The sequence below is a fragment of the Cervus elaphus genome, chromosome 5, assembly GCF_910594005.1.
Source record: "Cervus elaphus chromosome 5, mCerEla1.1, whole genome shotgun sequence".
Classification (NCBI taxonomy): Eukaryota; Metazoa; Chordata; class Mammalia; order Artiodactyla; family Cervidae; genus Cervus; species Cervus elaphus.
Window position 1 is genome coordinate 55,695,689 of NC_057819.1, and position 20,712 is coordinate 55,716,400.

Consider the following 20,712-nt stretch of genomic DNA (forward strand, 5'->3'; position numbering starts at 1 on the left):
TACAGTAACTACTTTGTGCTCATATTAAAAAACTTGGTCGAAAGAAAAAAAGAAAAAAAAAAAAAAACTTTGCGTAGCTTAGTTTATCATTTATTTTCTAGTACCCGAAATGCATCTGATTTGGAAAGTTAAGATAGATTCATTTCTTCTAGGAAAGTTTTAAGACAGTGAACCTTACTTAAAAATTTCAACCTGCTGTTATGTTTTGTGTTATATAAGTATGTGGTATTCCTCTGTACATCATTGATACATATGTCAAAGTGAAAATACGTATAGGGCACTAGCCTAGGCATTAAATTCTATATAAACATGAATATTAAATGAATTGATTTTATTTTCTATTACAGCTCTATTGAGGTATAAGTCACATACTATAAAGTTCACCTTTTTATGTAAGGGCGCAGTTCACTGGGTTTTAGTAGATTCACAGAGCTATATATCCGTCACCACTATCTGACTCCCGAACATTTTCATCACCTTAAAAAAAGAAATCCCATAACATTATCAGTAATTCCCATCTCCCTGCAACACACCTCCCTCCAGCCTTAGGCAACCGCTAATCTACTTTCTGTCTATATGGATTTGCCTATTCTGGCTGTTACATATAATGGGATTATATAATATGTGGCCTCTTGTAGTATCTGGCTTCTTTCACTTGCCTAATGTTTTTAATGTTCATCCCTGTTGTTGGCATATATCAGAACATTACGCCTTGTTGTTGCCAAATAATCTTATGCTGTATAGCTATTTCACAGTTGGTTTATCCCAAGTGGGTTAAATTTACTTTTTAATTGAAAATTTTGTGATCCTCAAGACCCTCTGCAATTCTCCAAGGCTGTTTTCTCTTCCCTCCCTGTGTTCACATCCCATCCTTTTCATGGCTGGGCTCTCACTATATTGTTTCCTGGCTTGGAGACTGCCTCCAGGGCTGCTTCCTTGTGTCCACAGTCTGTTCTCTATGTCTGCATGTCCATGCCTCCCCCGCATATAGGTTCATTACTACGGTTCGCCAGGTTTCCATACATAGGCATTAATATACAGTATTTGTTTTTCTCTTTCTGACTTACTTCACTCTTTGTAACAGGTTCTGCGTTCATCCACCTCATTAAAACTGACTCAGATTCATTCCTCTCTTGGCTGAGTAATATTCCACTGTGTGTATGGACCACGTCTTCTTGACCCATTTGTCTGTTGTTGGACATCTAGGTTGATTCCATGTTCCAGCTGTTGTAAATAGCAGTGCTGTGAACACTGGGGTACATGTGTCTTTTTCGATTATGGTTTTCTCAGGGTATGTTCCCAGCAGTGGGATTGCCGGGTCAGGTGGTTGTTTCAGACACGACCGTGTGTGAAATAGACAGCTGGTGAGAAGTTGCCATATAACACGAGGAGCCCAGCTTGGTGCTGTGTGATGACTCAGAGGGCTGGGGCGGAGGGAGGGCAGGGAGGCCCAGGAAGGTGATGGATGTATAATTATGACTGATTTGCATTGTTACATGGCAGAAACCAGCACAACATTGGAAAGCAGTTTTCCTCCAATTAAAAAATACATGAAAAAAGAAGCTACTTCCTCTTAGAATGTTTTTTCCTTGATCCCTTGAGTAATAAATAACCTCTCTTCCTTCAGATCGTCACAGTTCCTTGTGCCATAGTTTCAGCGTGTGCTTTTCTTTACTTCAGTTTAGCCCCTCAGTTGCGGCTGACTCTTTGTGACCCCCCCGGTTACTTACTTTCCCTCATTTCAAATTTTAGTGCCTGAGACAGGAACATTTCTGTTGCTATTAGAAATAACCTTGCAAAAAAAAAAAAGAAACAACCTTGCAAGTAGCCAAAAGTCAGTAAATATGGGCTTTCCTGCTAGCTCAGATGGTAAAGAATCTGCCTGCAGTGCAGGACACCCAGGTTCAATCCCTGGATTGGGAAGATCCCAGTAACCCACTCCAGTATTCTTGCCTGGAGAATTCCAAAGAAAGAGGAGCCTGGTGGGCTGCAGTCTGTGGGATTACAAAGACTTGGACATGACTGAGCGACTGACAACCAGTTTTTAAATTGGTGAGTTAAATCATTGGCGATCGCCTGAGTGTCATAAGACTAAGGCCATAATTGATAATTACTCTTTCTAGTCAGGATGCCAAAAAACTGAACCAGGAATTAAGGAGGATACCTACATTTTTGGAAATAGCTGTGTTCTCATTATTAGCACAGTGACCCGGTGCTTAGCATATAACTGGAACTCAATACATGTTTGTTGGACTGAATCCAGGGTCTGGTAGGAGGACTGGGGAAATCGTCACTGTCTCTAGAAAGGAAATTCTATACTTTGTCAATATACTTAGAAGCCCCAAATTGAAATGGGAGAGAGCAAGAGTGAGAACATACGTTGGTCCAGTGAGGAAAATGTTTGGAGTGTGTCTCTTTACAGGAGAGCCCCAGAGCAGTTGCTTTTCACTTTGATATTATATGTGTCATGTTTGGATATGTCCTTAAATGTTTGCTTTTTCCCTCTTCCCTTCCAGAGGAGTAAGTTCTAGGAACCAGTTACCACTGAAGCCTCAATAAAACAGGCTGTCATAAATTTCCCCCTAAGAGCAAGGGCTTGAGGGCCCATCTTTCAGCTTTTTTTTGAAGCTATGTTTAGACTAACATTACATCAGGGCTTGAGCTGCAAATTCTGAAGTGGTGGTGGTTTAGTTGCTCAGTCCTGTATGACTCTTTGCGACCCCATGGACTGTAGTCTGCCAGGCTCTTCTGTCCATGGAATTCTCCAGGCAAGAATACTGGAGCAGGTGGCCATTCCTTCTCTAGGGGATCTTTCCAACCCAGGGATCAAGCCTGGGTCTCCTGCTTTGCAGGTGAATTCTTAACCGACTGAGCCAGTTCTGTGGCAGATCTAAGTTCTGCTGATGAGGCCATTCACAGAGGCTCCCCTCGGGTGTAACAGGGGAGGGACTCTGCTTCTAGGCTAGTGTTTTCAGCTCCATCCACAGGACTTTGAACAGGAAGAAAGATGTTACTGGTAGGTCCTGTTTTTTTGAAGGAAGGAAAAAAAAAAAAAAAAAGACAGAGGTTCCTGCCAGTGTAGCAAAGAATGTCATATTCTAGTGCCAATTACTTTACGTGGTCAAAGGTCAGTGAAAGGGAGCCCCAGGCAGAACAGGACAGCTGCACGCTGTTGGAAGAAGTAAGCACCTCAACTCTTAGGATTCACTTAGTTTCTGTTTTCTTTTAATAACAGTGTTTTCCCCCCGCCGGCCCCCAAATAGGACTGTACTGTTTCTGGAGTAGATGATGCTACCCCATCATCCTATGATTTTCCAAAACTTAGATATTTGAGCAGTTTGAAAACTTGTTGCAGGAGGAATTATAATGAAAGTTTTAAGGCTTTTATTTTTTTTTTAAGGCTTGTATTTTATAAAAAAAAATTTTTCATATTTTCTTCATATGAATCTTATACTTCTTTTGTTTATTTTTGACGGTGCTGGGTCTCTGTTGCTGGGCACAGGCTCTTTGCACGGGCTTCAGTAGTTGAGGCTCACGTACTTAGTCACTCCACTGCCTGTGGCATCTTCGCTGACCAGGGACTGATCCCATGTCTCCTGCGTTGGCAGGTGGCTTCCCATCCACTCTACCCCCAGAGAAGTCCTATGGCTTTCATTTTTATCTTCTCCATTTCTGCCTGTCTTAAGTTGCCACAGATGCCAAATTTCTATAAATATGTACAATTAAAAATAATTATGATATGCAAGTCATCGTTTTCGGCAGTAGATTCCTATGGAGGTTTTTCTTCATCTTTTGGGCAGTTCTCAAGATTTTGCTCCTCATTATTTAATAACTTAAAAAGCAGTCTTTATCTTCTTTTGTCTAAATCCATCTGGGTTTATGTGCTGTTTTCCCACCTGATGTTTTGTTTGCTTAATGCTTGCTGTGACACTAGGCCATGAAAAGAAATACTGGTTCTTACCAAATATTTTCATTCATTTTGTACTACTCCGTTGGCAGTAAGAAAAGACACTTATTTCCCTACTGGATACATTCCTTATAAGATAAAAATCAACGCAGGTGAAAACATGCTATTATTCTAATTCCCACAGAAGGGCAGCCTCCATAAAAAGAGATGAAGAAGAGACGTTTGGTGGTGTTTGCTCATTTTCATAAACTCGTTTTTGGAGGAAGAACATAATATATACATGATTTCCTGTTAACGGCTGTTGGTGTCCAAAGTCTGATACTGTTGTGTGACAGCCTGCCACGGCTTCCTTTTTCTGAAGGAGGGATTGACTGTGAAGCCAGTGTGCTTGCTTCACGGGGAAGCTGCTGTTACAGAATGCAGAGGAAATCTAACCGCTTAAGTGGTTGTGCTGAGACACGAGACGGGCTGTAAGCTGTTGCAGGCTGCACTGCCTTCCCAGTGTCGTGACTGGCTTTGAAAGCTGGATTCAAAGCCGTGAAAAGCCTAGTGTTATCATAGCAGCACTGAATGAATGGATGAGATGATGGAGTTGGCTGAATAGAAAGGAGGCATGTCTGACAATTAGAACAGTGAACCAGAGCCCTCCAGAACCCGCCCGTCCCTGGGAGCATTCAGACAGACCCTGGGTGAGTCCCCGTCCCGCCGGTACGTGGGTCAGGCCTTGGTGGGAAGCAAGTGGCACGCTCCAGTTAGATAATCTGAGGCACACTGGATCAAAAGACTGCTTACCCAAAGGCGAGCATATACAGATGAGTAGGAGCGTTGGGCAAGGGCCAGTGCCCGCACCTGAAGAGGAAAGAGGAAGGAATATTCCCAAACCCCAGGAGGGATGGCTGTGCTGAGATGGATGCCTTGCAGGGGCTGAGGTCTCTGGTCAAGGGACGCATAGGCCTGCAGCCAGAGGTTCAGTCCCTTGCCCTCCGCCTTCTCTCTCTCTTATCCCCGTTGACCAAATTCATCCCAAAGCCAGAGAACCAGCCGTGACACAGGATGTAGTCTTAAGTTCGCCTCCCCCAGCTCAGAGCAGGACAGGCAGGACCAGGTGGAGGGTGGATCTAGTGGAGGGTGGATCTAGTGGAGTGGGCTGGAAAGTGTCCAGCCCAGATGTTAAAGGGGATATCCCAGTCATCCTCACTGATGCCATGTAACTTGTTTCTATGAAGAATTTCAAGTCTCAGAAGTATTTGAGGTTACCCAGTTCCGGCATCGAGAACTGGATAGGAATAGGAAGTGCAGACTTCCTATTCATCTAGTTTAGTAGATGAATAGACATCTAGTTTAGTAGATGAATAGACATCTAGTGTAATATTTGCGGCTATAGAGAACAAAACCTTACTTGAAGGAGCAGCTTGTTCTGTTGTGGAACAGTCCTAATGATCAGGGAGGTTTTTCTTGGATTGAAAGTCCCTTCCTGTAACTTAGAGTGGTTGTTTGTTCTCTCTTTGGGAGCTGCTTAGAACCAGGCTGCTGTCTTGCCCTTTATCTCTTGTCCCCATTATAGTTTTTTTGTTGGTTGTTGTTTAATGGTCATTCATTTGTTCAGTATGTATTAACTGGATGTCCACTAGGGGCCAGGACTTGTTCTAGGTGTGGGATATTCAGCTGTGAACAGCACAGAACTCCTCCTGCATTCATGAAACTTGTGTTCTAGTGGATTGAAGTGGACACTGAGCACAGAAATGTACAATGTGATGACCGACCAGTGGTGCTAATTGCTGGGCCTGAAAGCTGTTCACTTGGTTCACGTGAGAAACCTAAGTTCGTTATGAGTTAACTGTTGCCAAAAAGCCCCATTCCGTCTTAGGCTGTGTAAACAGAGTGCAGACACAGAGGTTGTGTTTCCTTTGCTTTCTGATTGTCCTCCTGGACCTGGAGTGTTGCCTTTACATTCTAGAAAGTCATTGGCGAACCTGAACTCTTTCAGGGGATGTTCCCAGGATAAGTCTTTTTTTTTTTTTTTTTAAATTCAAGTATAGTTGATTTACAATGTTGTGTTAATTTCTGTTGTATAGCCAAATAGCTCAGTTATACATTTTTTCTTCATATTCTTTTCCATTGTGGTTTATCACGGGCTTTGAATATAGTTCCCTGTGCTCCCGAAATAGCCTTTCAGTACTTGAAGAAAGCCATCATCTCCCCTAGAGAGTGTTCTTTAGGCCAGACCTTCCCAGTTTTGTCAACAGTTTCTCAGATGCTATGATTTCTGTACTCTTAACCATTCTGGGCTTTCTCTAGATAATCAATTTCCTCTTGAAAAACTGCTCCCAGGGTTTACCTCCATTCCCTAGATGTGTTTTCAACTTGGGTGTCACCTGATAGACTGTCTCTTCCCTTGATCTGCTTATTTAATTTTTGTAATGCAGCCATGGATTGAATTTGCTTTTCTTTTTAAACAACTGTGTTACTTCTGACTGTCACTGTTAAAATACTGTTAAGTCTCCGGTGTTTCTTTTGGTACAACTGATATTGTACTTAAATGTGGGGCTCTTATCTATCTCTATTAAAATGTCATCTCATTGCTGTCCATGCAGTCTTCTGCATTCAGATTCTTTTGAATATTATCTTTCATCTGACTTCATGCCATCTTTAAAATTGATAAGGATATTCTCAGACTTTTTCTAAGTGATTAATATAAGTATTCAGTTAAAAAAGAATAATGACACAAGGCCATTCCTTCGGGTTACAGCAGTTCAATAATTAATATTCTTTGAGGATGGTATTTCAAATAATTGTCACTACCCTTAACTATGATGGGCTTCCCAGGTGGCTTAATAGTAAAGAATCTGCCTGCCAAGCAGGAGACACAGAAGACATGAGTTTGATCCTGGGGTCAGGAAGATCCCCTGGAGGAGGAAAGGGCAATCCACCCCAGTATTCTTCCCTGGAAAATTCCATGGGCAGAGGAGCCTGGAGGGCTGCAGTCCATGCGGTGGCCAAAGAGTCAGACATGACCGAGTGACTGAACAACAATCCTTAACTATGTCACCCAGCTCATATATCTTCATTTTATTCAGACCTTTTGGAAAAATGCAGACATTTTCTTCATGGCATTTCTCTCTGACACCAGGCAGGCTTACCAAACAACGTATTAGGGTAATTTGACATGACACTGGAAATACACTAAGCTACCAATGTTCCCTTTTACCCCGAGTCTTTGACATCTGTCCGTAGGATTGTATTTGAATTGATACCAGGCTTCCTTGTCTGTGCTTTCGTTTTTTTGTATGTGTCCTTTTTTCTGGAACCTCTGCCTTCATGTGTGGTGAGCTTGCCTGTAGTGACTCACTTGGTTCCTAAGGATGAAAAGTGGCCTCTGCTCCCTCTTTTCAAAATGGGCCCCAGTTGCCAGTTTTAAGTCTCTCCCTTGATCAAATCTAGGACATTGGGGTCAAATAGAAGTTGAATAATTGAGCCTTCTGACTTTGGTGAAGGTTGTATCATCTTTCCCAGGATTATTATTATTATTTTTAATCTTGCTTCTGATGAAGCTTAAAGACAGTGAGAGGAGACGTGATGGAGCCAGGATTGCTGCCGCTTCTGGCTCTCCCTGGGGTCTCCCGGGCCCGCTCGCAGGGGCAGCTCGCACACACAGCCTGAGTTCTCGTGCCCAGAGCATTATGACATGGTTATGGTTTGGCTGTTAATTCACAAGCTCCCTGTAAGATTATAAGGTTTTCTTAAGAGGTTACCTTTGTTGATAGGTTAGAAGAAAGGCAAACTTGACTTTACCGATCCTGGGAATATTTTTATTTCCCAAAGCATAAGGTATCCTGTTTTCTGGGAGTTTCTAGATTTTAGTGTAGAACATCTTCATTGACTGGTGATTTTAGTCACTAAGTTGTGTCTTACTTTGTGACCCCATGGACTGCAGCCCACCAGACTCCTCGGTCCATGGGATTTCCCAGGCAAGAATACTGGAGTGGGCTTCCATTTCCTTCTCCAGGGAATCTTCCAGACCCAGGTATTGAACCTGGGTCTCCTGCTTGGCAGGCAGATTCTTTACCACTGAGCCACCTGGGAAGCCCTAGAACATTTAGGCTTCACTCAAATGTCCACCTTGCTGGTCATGTGACTTTAAAGGGGAGAGTTACTGAGACTGTCCCTTGCCTCCTATGGGCCAGAGTGGGCCAGAGTGTGGTTAAACTCACCAAACTTGCCAAGTCACAAGACTTTTAGCGGAAGACTAGCCTTGATTACAAGTACCAGAAATGCACTTGCGCTTATTGGAGGGTCGGTGTGTTACAAGGATCAGTATACCATCTAAGTTGATAGACTAGAAACTGTTTCACAGTTTTTGTTGCCTTTCACAAGCTCCAGAGAAAAGACTGTGTTCATCTGGACCACACTGGTGGGAATCTTATACTTTAGATTCACAGCGTGTGTTTGGATTTTCCAGATTTGACTGTGTCAACTTTGTCCTGGGTATCATATTTCTTTTCCTTTTGACCATCGCTGATGGTTAGTTGACTAAGAAAGTGGAAGTGACACTTTTGCTCAGTGCCCAAGGCTATCCTGAGGTTCCTGTGGGCATCGTCTTCCATCAGACATTCAGAAGGGCCACCACAGCCTAGCAGTCACGGCTTCGGTGAACACTGATCCTGTTTTATACTGTGTCCTGGCGTAACTCGCTCTCAGAAGTGCCTTGGTTTGGAAGAAAAATTGTATGGTTCCCTTGGGTACATCCCAGAGTATCCTAGAAAGCAGTGGTTCCCAAGCTATAGTCACAGCTGTGACCTCTGGACCTTCCTTACTCACCTTTTCCCACAAAAAGATGCCAGGATGAACTTGTAGGACCAGAGCACCCAGCAGTCCTTGGAATACTGTTGGTTTCCCTGGAGGCACATTTGATCGTATGTTCCTTTAGAAAGATAAAGCTGCTCTTCATGGCTGAGAAACAACTTTCATCATTTTGATAGATGGAAAAACATCTTCTCAATGGAACTGAGTGTTCTAGTTGAATTTATCTGTTTAAAAACTTGCCACTGAAAGCTCCTTGGTAAATCTGCTGATTAAATGAAGATTTGATACCTCATGGGTCTTTGAAAGAACCTATGTGCTTTCGCAAGCCGCATCACGTCTTGCTACATCCAGAGCACTGGCCACTGTTCATTTTCTGTCTCCTTCACTTGGTGGTAGCACCAGGAAGGCAGGGACTAGGGCTTATCCATCCTGCCTCTAGCATGGATCATTCTGTGGGTTTGGATGAGAGGAAGAGAGAAATAGGGGGAGAAAGGGAGAAATAGAGGAAGAAAGGAAGAAATAAACCCAGTTGCTTTCTGCTTCCCTGTTAGGAGGTGAAGCATGCAAACTGTCTGTCTAGGAATAGGAAAGGTAGTAACTATTCTAGGAAGTGGCTTCCACAACTTTCTGAATATGATGACCATTTAGTTTCCCGAGTTTGTAACCCTACAACTCTAGCACTACTGATGGTGCTGGCCTAGATGACTCTTGGTTGTAGGGCTACCTGCCCATGGTAGGTTGTTTAGGTAGCAGCATCCTTGGTGTCTACCCATTCGATGCCAGTAGCACACCACACTCCCAGCTGAAACAAAAATATCTGCAGACGTTGCCAAACATCTGGCAGGCGGCAAAATAGTCCCCTCTCTGCCCGCCCCCCCCCCCCCCCACTGAGAACCACTGCTCTATGGGAGCTCATGTCTAGGATAAATGCAGACCAGAGAAACCCAGCAAATAATAAAACTCTGGAATTGGAAGGGAACTTCGAAATCATAAAGCTTATTTCCCCACTTCTCCCGATACCCCCCACCCCCACTCCAACATATACCACCATTTTGTACCTGAGAAAACTGTAGCCCAGGGCAATAGGTGAATAGAAAAAAGAATACAAGTATGAGTGATAATACTGATTTATACTGGAGGCTTATTTAAGATTGTTTACAGATTGTGAAAGTGTATCTTCTTTCAAGCAACTCATAAGAAAACATAAGCTTATAGAAATAGATAAGAAAGCTGAATAAAGATTCACATCACAGAAAATTGAAAGGCTAGCACCACGCAAAAAAGAACTTAAAGTATTTATGGAATATTTTTTAGATTAAAAAAAGAGCAGAGCAAACCCACTAGCATGTGACTGGATTTCTGGCACAGCCCTGTGAAGTTGTATAGGATTCATATTAGACTGTTTTAAGCACATATATATATATAAAGAAGCAGAAGAGTATTTAAAGTAACAGTAATTGGGCTTTTTCATAAAGTGAGTTGCTTTTAGATCTAGATAAGCTAGACAGTGGTCTCCCCCATGAGCTATTTCCACTGTAGGTTAATTTGTGTTTTATAAGGGCATTTGCTGTCTTACTGAGAATTCTCACAGAAAAGCAAGAACACTGAATTAAGTGTTAGCTGCTGTGGTTATTTTAAGACTCATCTCAATAACCAAGAGGATTCAGTTCTCACACTTTGTACCTTTTGACTACAAACAGCTTTAAAGAGGTTTATGTTGTACTTCATCAAAAATTATAGAGGATCAGCCGACTGAGACGCTCGGGGACTGAAATTGGGCAATTCAGAGTTTCTCATGCGTGTAAGCTGCCTTTTGTTTCAATCCCTATCATTCTTAGTCTGTCTTTTTCAAGTTTCTGCTGGAAGGACTGTCCTGAGTGAGGGCAGAAGAGAAATGGCAGGATCCTGAGGCATGGGTCCGCACATTCCCTCCTATCTGAGGTAGGGTGAAATGCGACTGAGATTGTTGCCTGAACTTTTGGTTGAGAGTATTATGTTTAGACTCCACCTGATTGCGCTTTCTTGTGGTTTCAATTTGGTTTAAGCATATTCCACATCTGAACCCACGCAGCAGAAACTTTTCTGAGAAATCGTGGATAAATCCATCTTTAAAGAATCAAAAAGCATCAGGTAAACCTGTTAATGGAATTTATCCCAATGTTCTGGTCATCTGTGTCCTTGAATAGACCCAGTGGTCCCAAGCCTGTTCTGATTTATCTTTTTATATATGCTAGACTTGTAAAAAATCTTCTTAAATCGGCACCTTGATTCTTGATGAGAGAACTTTCAACCATGTAATATGTTGGGTCATTTGCTGAAAATTCAGCACTGGAAACTTACCCTTCTGCTTTTAGCATTTGAACTCCTTGGCAGGGAAACATTTTTCTCAGAACAGATCTTTTGAGGGGCTGTAAAGCAGTTCTCCTGGCAAGAAGTCCTTTCTGAACTTTTTGGATCATTATAATATTATGCTGATTTATCTAAAACATGGATTCCAACTGTAGACTCCTGGCAGATATGTGCATGTCAGATGTCTTGGCACAGTTCTAGGGTAGAACGGGACTTTCCCATTTCTTTATGTAATCCACACTTGTCACATGTGGGAGTATTTGGTGAAATCTCTTCTTTTATGCTGAAATTCTTAGCTTTTCATACCGGACATGATGCTCCATGAAAACAGGTTCTGTGTATGCCTGTATACGTTTAAATGAAATGGAAAATAAAAGTTAAATCCAAGAAAATGCCTTTAGTTTGCAGGGGTGATTATTTTTAGGCTGTGTTCATATGCTCCAAAAGCTCTCTTTTATTTTAAGTCAGGTGACTGGAGCTTGGAACAGAACTTCCCATAGAAACAATAGGATAGCATGTGTGGTGCTAAAGTTTCCAGACTAGCCCTCAAAGCTTAGTTAACCCATCGTACGCTAACATGCTTTGCAGCAAAGGGACAGTCCTATGCAGTGTATCAAAACACTGTTTAAGTATAGGGAACAAAAAAAATAAATAAAATTAAAAAAATAAATATAGGGAACGGACTTGTGGTTGTCAGGGGGAGGAGAGGTGGGGAAGCAGAGGATTGGGAGTTTGGGAATAACTGATGCAAACTATTCTATACAAAACAGATATACAGCAAAGTCCTAGCATATAGCACAGGGAACTATCTTCAGTGGTTTATAATAAACCATAATGGAAAGGAATGTGGAAAAGAATATCGATGTATGTATAACTTCCTTTGCTTTAGAGCAGAAATTAACACAACTTTGTAGATCAGCTATACTTCAATAAGATAAATTAAAAAAGCAAATGCTGTTTCATGATTTTCAACCTCCAGCCTGTTTCAGTGCTAGACATTAAAACTGGGGGAAAAAAATTAATGCGTAAGAATATGTTTGTTTTCTCTTCAAATGTGGGTTTTGAGGAAAAGTAGTTCTAAAGAGTCTTGGCATGGTGGAAGAGCCCCAGGTGAACCTAAAGACCTTTTCTGTAGCAGTTTGAACCTCTTAGCAGTAAGTCAGCCTCTTGGACTTCAGTTTATTCAAATGCCGTGAAGTAGTTGTAGGGATCAGAAGGGATCAGAGCAGAAAGCGCACAGGAAAGTGATTTGTAAGCTGTAGAGTTCTGTTCACACACACAGACACAGTGTAAGTTCTACTGTTCTTTTCTTTAACTGTGAGAGTGCTGTGACCAGGCTCTTTCTTTCTCCTGACACCCTTGTGTCGGTAGCAACTCTCCTGATGTTTAATGACGAATGAGATCCCAGGTAGCTCACAGACACAATAAGTAGACATTCTTTTAAGGTCTTTGGGAGACAATAGCATTTGCTTTCTGAGACGGTTAGTTGGAATTTCCTAAGTAGTCGCTCTCTCATGCTCTCAATTTTCTAGGCTGCAAACCGCTCCATTTTCTCCGTGTCTGAGTATGTCTTTCTTAATCACCTTCTCAAGTTTCAGGTTACATAGCCGGGCTCCCACTCCAGGCTGGCCTCCCAGTGGCCCTGGCCTCTCTGTGACCCGCGCCTCTGGACTCAGACCAGCTCTGCAGTGTCGGCAGCCCCTGCCGTTGACCAGCTTGCGTGAGGGGCCCCCTTCTGCCCAAAGCTTCGCTGGACACCAAACAGGGGCGGCCTGGCTGGAGGGACCACAGCCTGGCGAACATATTTTTGATGGTACAAACCTGGTCCTAGACTCTGATCCTAGAGGTAAAACTCCAAGTGCTGTGGGCCTCATCCCCCACCCAGGAGCTTTTCTGGGGGAAGTGGTATTAGGAAAGGAAATGGGGGCTCAGTGGCCCTTGCAAAGCCAATCTTTCCCATCCCCCACCTCATTCACTGGGCCAGGTCAGGTGGGACTACTTGTAATGTGTAAAATTCACAGTACCCCACCAAACAGGCACATTAAAAGGGGTTAGTAAAATATTGTTTTTTGTGTCAAAGTTATAAATTTCAGACTTAAACAGAATAACATTTAATGTTGGAAGCAGTCATAGAGGTCAGGAGCAGAGAAACCTTGAGCTGGACCAGTAAACCAATGTGCAGATGTTTCATGGCTTCAGATCTTGAGCCCTTTCAAAGGATGTCCTTAAGGCACTACATCTGGGCCTCCCTGGGTAGGGAAGATCTCCTGAAGAAGGGCATGGCAATGCACTCCAGTACTCTTGCCTGGAAAATCCCATGGACAGGGGAGCCAGACAAGCTTCAGTTCATGGGGTCGCAAAGAGCTGGACACAACAGAAACAACTTATTAGCACACTCACACATTCTCTGTTCTGTGTGCAAGATTGGCACTCACGTGCCCAGCTGTTCATTGAAATCCCAGAATCTGCCTAACAGTCTATACAGATCAGAAAGGAAGTAGCAGGTAGTCTTACCATACCACCTCTGATTCCCTTCTCCCACTGTAGACAGAATTACTACTATTTATTAAGCAGAACAGTTTGTAGGAGCTGCAGAAACCAGACACAGACACACTTTCTGCTCTGTTAGAACTTGCAATGCTATGTTATCTCACATCATTAAGGGAGCCCATTCGGGACCACGCAGCACCACTTAATTGGATATTAGTGTTTCTCCTACTGATTCTAGCGAAGATTTAGAAAAGATCCTTTACTTCTTGGGCCTTCGTTTTCTTATCCATAAAGTGAGGATCTCGAAATCTGAAGCCTTCATATCTGTACATTTTGTGAGTCACAGTCTCCTGCTACTTTTAATCATCAATCTTTTGATTCCTTTTATTCTTTTCATTTCAAGAAACTCTTCGCTAAGATATAGATCTTCATTTATATGCTGATATGTGACTGGCAACTTGAACTTTAGAGAACCACAGGCTGGGGAAAGTGGGGAAATGTATAATGGTCCAATTCTTCCATTTTAAGGCAGAATACAAAGTAATTTGGATTATTGTACACCTCATGAGTAAAATAGACTGTGCCTGCTTTTGAATATCAGAGATTTAGAGCAGCAGTTCCCTGCCTTTTGGGCACCAGGGACCAGGTTTGTGGAGGACATTTTTTCCACGGGTTGGGGGAGGGGCCTGGTTTGGGGATGGTACAGGCCCATTACTTTTCTAGTGCACTTTATTTCTATTATTATGACATCAGCTCTACCTCAGATCATCAGGCATTAGATCCTGGAGGTTGGGGACCCCTGACTTAGAGAATGTAAAAAAGTTTTTGACTTTACAGAGGGATTTGATCACAGAATCCTTTTCTATAGCAAGTTCCTCCAGTGCATTTAAAATGTAATATGATTTGCAGAGGTTATGTGCACCAGAAATATCCAGTTCTGTACATTGATAATTCACTCTTCAGCAGTGCTGAGTATGTACACAGAAAATGTGCTTTCTGCTAATTAATTGGAATTTTCTGCAGTGTAAGAGGGTTTCTTTTTTTGGCTGCTGTGTTGGAATTTTACTGCCGTTTTTTTCCCCTTGGTGTTCCTCCTGATCATCCAGGCAGCATTCATTTGTGAAACAATTAGCTAAAATCAGGGAGTTCACCTGTGGCTGTTGGGTGCATCCCCCAGTTAAGGGATGAATCTGTGACTGAGGCAGGAGACGCCTTCTGTAGTGGCGGGAACACGGAACAGGTAAAAAACAGATTTAGGTTCAGATGCCAGCACTGCTTCTCAGTAGCCTCATGCAGGATACTTAACCTCAGAATCTGATTTTCATCTGTACAATGGGAATTACAATAACAATCCTGAGATCATAGGATATGCGTGTGTGTGCGCGCGCTTAGTCGCTCAGTCATGTCCAACTCTTTGCAACCCCATAGGCTGCCAGGCTTCTCTGTCCGTGGGATTCTCCAGGCAAGAATACTGGAGTGGGTTGCCATTGCCTTCTCCAGGGAATCTTCCCAACCCAAGGATCGAACCCAGGTCTCTTGCATTGCAAGCAGATTCTTTACCAGCTGAGCCACTCGCAGGATAGAAGAGAACATTCCTCTTTTCTGAAGGGGCTGACATAAAGTAGTGCACTCCATGGAAGGTAGCTCTCTGCCTTTCCCCTCCAGCCCCTGGAGCAGCCAGAAAGCAGCAGCAAAATTGCGGCCTGTGGAGTAGCAGTGTCTGAGAGCTCAGCGGTCCCCAACCTTTTTTGGCACCAGGGACTGGTTTCGTGGAAGACACAATTTTTCCACAGACCAGGGAGGGGGAGGATAGTTTCGGGATGACTCAAGCACTTTATGTTTATTGTGAACTTGATTATTATTACATTAACTCCACCTCAGATCATCAGCCATTATTAGATCCCAGAGGTTGGGTATCCCAGGGTTAAGGTCCAGAGGGCTGGAGGCACTAGCAGAATTAGCACAGGGTAGCCCGGTGTCATGGTTAAGTCATTGGCCAAGCAGAGCCTAAGGGCCTGGGTTCAACTATACTAGCACTGTGATCTTCGGGAAAGTCACTCAGCATTTCAGTGCCTCAGTTCTCAGATCTGTAAACTAAGGCTAGGAGCACTTACGTCAGAGAGATATCACGTGTTAATTTGTGTGCAGTGTACACAACAGTTTCTGGCACATAACAAGTGCATGTTTACTACAGTCTATTACCATGAAAATCTTTTGTTGTTGTTCTTAAGAGTATCATGCAGACTTTCAAACCGTTGCATGAAATGACTGTAGGTTTTCCAAAGAGAGCAGATTATTTTCCATCAAGGAGGATCAGGGCTTGGCCAGCAACTTGCATAGCAGATAGACTTGCTCTTAGAAGTCTGCTCTGGTCTTTCGTCTCTCTCCCCGCCTGTCCACTCTGTACGGCTTTTGTTATTAATGTGGAGCAGTTGAAGTCACTGACTTGGGTGCGGGCCAGGCCAGTGTTTCTGAGGGCGTATATTACTTTCCTGGGCTGGTCCTGAATAGGATAATGGATATCAGAGGTACGGCGAAGCTGTCCTTCTAGGCACGAAAGGTGTGTTTGCCATTTTCCTCGTAACTGATGCTGATGGACCAGAATCTTATGTAGTATCTTAGTAATTTTTTTTTTCTCTTACCCTGCAAACCTCTATCTCTTTTTTTAGTGGTCATTTTACTTGTTTTCGATTTAGACAGACTAACGCTGATCTGCTGTACATCTTTCTCCATTGTTGTTCTATGGTTGAAAATCTTCTCTTCAGTTAACTGAATGTTTATTGAAGGCAGGTAAAATTTCTCCCTGAAGCTGTATATGTCTGGAGTGTTTGTGTATATATAAATAGATGTGACCTTTGGGGACTGTTCACTCTATATTGTCTTTTTCTTTCTCTGTAAGTAATGTAACCCTGTGGGGAAAATATTCATTGAAATAGCGAGTGAAAGTGTGTTTTTCTCACGTATCATGTTGCTTGAGAACACGCTTTTATTTTCTGTTCTGCTTTTGTGTTAGGGGCTTGGGAAACGATGTTTTTGTTGTTTTGGAAAAGCAGTGGAATTTTATCAGACATTTTCCTGAGCCTCCCTACCTTCACTTTTCCTGAAATATTTCTCTCAAAGTCCTGTTTTCCTCTGTTAAGAGGTGCCGTCATTTAAAACGTACTGGAGCTTGCTTGGCCTAGGCCTTTCTGGTGATTCGTTGACTTTATAAAAGAAGAGACTGTTTGTCTGAGAAACAGCACTTGAGGGATCATATGACCATTAGTGTGAAACTTGGGGCAATGATTTGTTAGCTGGAGCCATGACAATCCTTTTTTTCTCTTTTCATATCTACAAACAAATGTGTGTCTCTGGGCCCTCAGCGTTGCGACGAGGGGTGGGAGATAACATCCTCCAGGGTTAGACTTGATTCTGACTTTTGTTGCCTAATTGTGGGGGTTTTATGTGGTTTTAGTAACTCCCATTGTGAAATAGAAACTGATTTCTAGTTGGTCTTAGCAATGGCTAAATTGTGACAGGCACGTCTTTCTTGTCAGTTTCACAGTTGTTTTTCTGCCGTTTCCTCAATCTGTAAAGCAGTACTTGGGAATTTGAATTCCTGGAAATATTTTTCTTCCATAATGATATGTCACAGGTGTCTGAGTGCTATACGCACTGCCTACTCCATTTTTAATGTCAATTTAGTGGAGATAAAACATGGATAATAGCTGTGGGTGTAATGAATCTGGTCCCTCTCCCCAGTGGCTTCCTACCTCCATATGTTACGGTGCCCCTCTGATCTTGCTGAAATGTTTACTGTTACGGCACTGCGATTTGGTCTTTCATATGGGAGTTTCTGAGATTTTTCTATATGGTTTGGACATGAAATAGCTTGCGTAAGCCATATTCTGCATCTTTTCCAGAATGCAGTAAAAGGAGAAAGCTTTGCTTTTAGTGTCATGTTATTCTTTATATAGTCCAACTTTTTTAAAAACATATTTTTATGATATGTTGGAAAATCTTGAAAATGCTCAGATGACAATAAAAATTACTTACAATTTTACCACTCAGAGAAAAACTGCTATGAAAATATTGAGGTATTTACTTCCAGACTAATTTTCTATGCTTATTTATATGGATAGGTAGTTATTCTTCTGCAAGATTGTCTGTAAACCTTTTTGAAACCTGCTTTTAAAAAAAAAAACAAAACACTTAACAATATATGTAAGAACTTTTTTCACATCCCAAAAATATTCTTTGAAAACATGGTTTTAAATAGCTGCACAGTTTGTCTTCCATTGTAGTTTGGTTCTGAAAATACTTGTTAAAGATGTGCCAAAGAAAAAAGTGCATTAAAAAAGTAATTGAGAACATGTTAATTTTGTGCTTTACTCATGATAAACATTTCTGTAACAAAACATTTTCTTTATGTAGTTCTTGGTATAGTAACAACTAATTATAGTGCTTAACTTTTGATTGGCCATTCACAGCTGATTAAACAAGTGAAGTTTTGTCAAATGAACTTATCCTATTTAAAAAAAAAATCAGACTAGGGTCGTCCCTAGCAGTCCAGTAGTTAAGACTCTACAGTTCCATCAAGGGGCACAGGTTCGATCCCTGATCAGGGAACTAAGATCTCACATGCCACATGGTGAGACTGAAAAAAAAAAAAAAAGAATTTTGAAATAGTTCTTCCTTTTAAACTTGAAATAAGATTAAAATCTTCTTCACCTGAATTTCGGGTTCACCTGCCATTGACTAGGCTGTAATTTGGGGGTGAACTTGACTTTCCCTGGGCCTCCTGGCTGCACAGGTCCGGAACGGCTGAGCAGGCAGGGAAACAGAGCCAGATGGTCCCCACGGCGGGTGCCAAGCCCCCAGCAGAAGCGGCTGCTCCACCTGACAGCTCGGGGTCAACAGCAGGCGTCGGCGGCCTTGCTCACCCTTTCCTGGAGAGAAAAGAAGCTCTTCCCCTCCTCTGGCATATTTTGAAATGGCTTTGCAGGCTCCCTTCAGCCTGGGGTAGCAGGTGTCGAGACAGTTAACTTCTAATAGTCAATGAAGGAGGAGGTGGTGGCAGAGCTGGAGCCGAGTTGGCAGCCTCTGTGGCTGTCTCCTGAAATCCACAGCCTGACATTCTCAAACTGTATCGGAAGAATCTGGGTAAGTCATGTAACCTTGTGCCATGCTGGCATACTTGGCTTGTGGAGGGGAGTAGTGATGAAACCAAATGGAGATCTTCGTGGCACTTTTCAGTTTGAGTACTGAAGCCTGTAGTCCCAGAGCCACCTCTAAAAATCACCCTGGATTTGACTACTATGACCTGTCCTGGACACGAGGGAGCTGCTGATGTGAGCAAAAGAGTGTGCCGGAGAATCGTGTATCCCCAAGTTTATATATCTGTGCAGCTACTTAGGAGTAGTGTGGCTACGAGCATATGTTGTAATCTCTCTGAGCCTCGTCTATAAAAACTGATGAGAAGAAGAATTGCTTTCAAGTGAGCTTTGTATTTTGTAAGTGCATGGCACAGAGTAAGCTTTTGCTCAGCATTGGTTCCCATGATGAGGATAGATGTGTGCTTTGATGATTGATAGATTTGTTCCGAGTCATCCAACCACTGTGTGGGCTCTTGACTGATGATTGATCATTCAGTAGCCCAGCCCTGCTGAATGCAGCCTCTTTGTGCACTGAGCTAAACTTGACTATGCAAAGCTTTATAAAGAGATGCCTCAAAATACAGTGACATAAGTTAAAAGGCTTGGGGGCTTTTTCCTTTTCTATCTCAAAACAGTCCACATGGTCCATCCTGGAGGACTGGCAGGGAACCTCAACAGACAGATTCCTTCCGTCTTGTTTCTCTGCCCTTCTGTGGGAGTCCCCCCTCTTCATAGTCAAGGTGACTCAGCCTGACCTCTTTTTAGCCCTGAGAAGGGACATGATGTAGATGTGGTACAGATCATTTTCACTCACATCCTATTACCAAACTGTCATGCCACCACAGCTAGCTGTAAGAGAGGCTGGAAAATGTCATCTTTAGCAAGCCAGACACCCTGCGAAAGCTTCTGGTACTATAGAACGGGAGCTGGCCAAAAATTTCCTGAGCATCAAATCGGCCAGCTACCAGTTATCGTAAATAAAATTGTGTAGGCTTATGGGTACCAAAGGGGATGGTGGAGGGTACAGAGGAAAATTAGAAATTTAGAATTAACATACACATATTGTTGTACATATAACAGCTAAACATCAAGGTCCTGCTGGAGAGCACAGAGAATTATATTCAGTATCCTATAGTAACCCATAATGGAAAAGAGTTTGAAAAAGAATATGTATACATATATGTACATATGGATAAATTAATCACTTTACATTTGAAACTAATATAACATTGTATATACCTCAGTCTACCTAACTATACCTCAGTAAAAATCAATAAGGCTTTGAAAACAAACTGTACAGGAACCTAGCCACACCCATTCATTTATGAATTGTCAGCAGCTGCTTTCATATTACCACGGAAGAGGTGAGGAGTTGTGAGAGAGATCTTAATTGCCTGCAAAGCCTAAAGTATTTTAAAAATCATTTCGTTCATTTATTTTTGGCTGTGCTGGGTCTTGGTTGATGTGCGGGCTCTTCTCGAGTGTGGTATGTGAGCTTCTCATTGCAGTGGCTTCTCTTGTCGCAGAGCTGGGCTCTGGGGCACTTGGGCTCCGTAGTTGTGGCGCATGGGGTTAATTGCTTGGCAGGAGGTGGGATCTTCCCAGACCAGGGATGGAACCTGCATTGGCAGGCGAATTCTTCACCACTGAGCCACCGAGGAAGCCCCAAGGCTAAAGTATTGACTACCTGGTGCTGTCCAGAGGTTTGCTGACCTCCACTACAGAAAAGGGTGAAATGACTGTTAGGGGAGCAACATGTAGGCTCTGGTAAGCAGGTAAGTCACTGCCTTGGAGATGCAGAGTTAGGAGCTGAATCTTATGAAGACTGATGACCCCTGGGAGAGTGGGTGGCTGTGCAGGTAGTCGTTAAAGAAGCAGTATTGGGAAAGCTATAAGGAGCCAGGTGTGAAGGAGCCTGGTGGAGGTGAAGGGCGTGAAGACAGGAGACGGCTTCCTGAAGTCAGCTTCCATCTTTAGAGCAGAGCCTCGGATTTCAAGTACCCCCTGCTCCCTTCCTGCAGCCCACTC

General features: G+C 42.8%; 1 protein-coding gene across 11 annotated transcripts in view; it reads left to right on the forward strand.

Annotated features, from left to right (window-relative positions):
• Positions 1-20,712, forward strand: part of GAB1 (GRB2 associated binding protein 1) — a 125,039-nt gene that overhangs the window by 29,874 nt on the left and 74,453 nt on the right. The window contains exon 1 of one of the 11 annotated variants that reach the window (XM_043902515.1): positions 15,101-16,109. The exons of the other annotated variants lie outside the window; for them this stretch is intronic. The gene's annotated coding sequence lies outside the window, so the exon portion shown is untranslated. Of the gene's footprint in view, positions 1-15,100; positions 16,110-20,712 lie in introns of those variants that run through there. 11 annotated transcript variants of the gene reach the window in all.